Source organism: Triticum dicoccoides, chromosome 2A (genome assembly GCF_002162155.2).
Source record: "Triticum dicoccoides isolate Atlit2015 ecotype Zavitan chromosome 2A, WEW_v2.0, whole genome shotgun sequence".
Taxonomy (NCBI): domain Eukaryota; kingdom Viridiplantae; phylum Streptophyta; class Magnoliopsida; order Poales; family Poaceae; genus Triticum; species Triticum dicoccoides.
Genome location: NC_041382.1, coordinates 719,565,910 through 719,566,920, shown reverse-complemented (window position 1 = coordinate 719,566,920; position 1,011 = coordinate 719,565,910).

The window sequence follows — 1,011 nt, the reverse complement described above, 5'->3', positions numbered from 1 at the left end:
TTAAGATTTTACAGAGTTAAAACGATTAATGTTTAATTGCCTTTGACAGCCCTACTTAGAAACCAAACCAATATCCAACTGGAATATATCTAAGGGGGGCAGCCACTTTGGGTCTATTGTATGCAGACTTTCCCTACATTTCTGTAAGAGGCTGTTTCCAGGACTTGAACCCATGACCTCATGGCCACTAGTAGAAAAACGACCAGTTGTCTCAGTTCGTAAGGCCCATTTGTCCCGGTTGGAGAACTAGGACTAAAGGGTCGTTACTAAAGCCCTAAACCTTTAGTCCCGGTTCTTACACCAACCGGGACAGATGGGCCTCCACGTGGCCGTTGCGGCGAGCCCAGGCAAGAGGGCCTTTGGTCCCGGTTGGTGGCATCAACCGGGACCAAAAGGCATCCACGCGTCAGCATTTCAGGGGCTAGGGTTTTTGTTTTTTTCTGAGGGGGGGGGTTTGGGGTTTTTGGGGGTTAATTTAGGTGTTACACTACTGGAATCAGCAGATTTGCCGTCTGCCGACACTTTGCCGTCAGCTAGCGGACGACAAAGAAAGGCTTTGCCATCAGCCACCGGAAAACGGACGACAAAGAGGCAGCGGACGACAATGGAAGGCTTTGCCATCAGCATATCTTTGTCGTCCGCTAGCGGACGACAAAGACGCTTTGCCGTCTGCTAGCTGACGGCAAAGATGATGGGTGGCGGGCTTACGAGGACTACCTAATGACCATTTTCTTTTCCGTTGGCTGGCGGACGGCAAAACTTCTTTGCCATCAGCCAGTAGGCGGCAAAGAAAATGGCCGTTAGGTCGTCCGTTTCCCCCGGCCCCATCCCACTAGGTACGCTCTTTGCCGTCTGCTAGCAGACGACAAAGAGCTTTGACCTACTTGCAGAAAAGGGGCCGCGCCCACGCCCGTGCCCCCCCTCTCTAATCTGTCCGTCCCCTGCCCGAGCCGCCGCCCCTCACTCCTGCCGCCGCCCCTAACCCGCGCCGTCACCCCCGTCGCCGGCCGC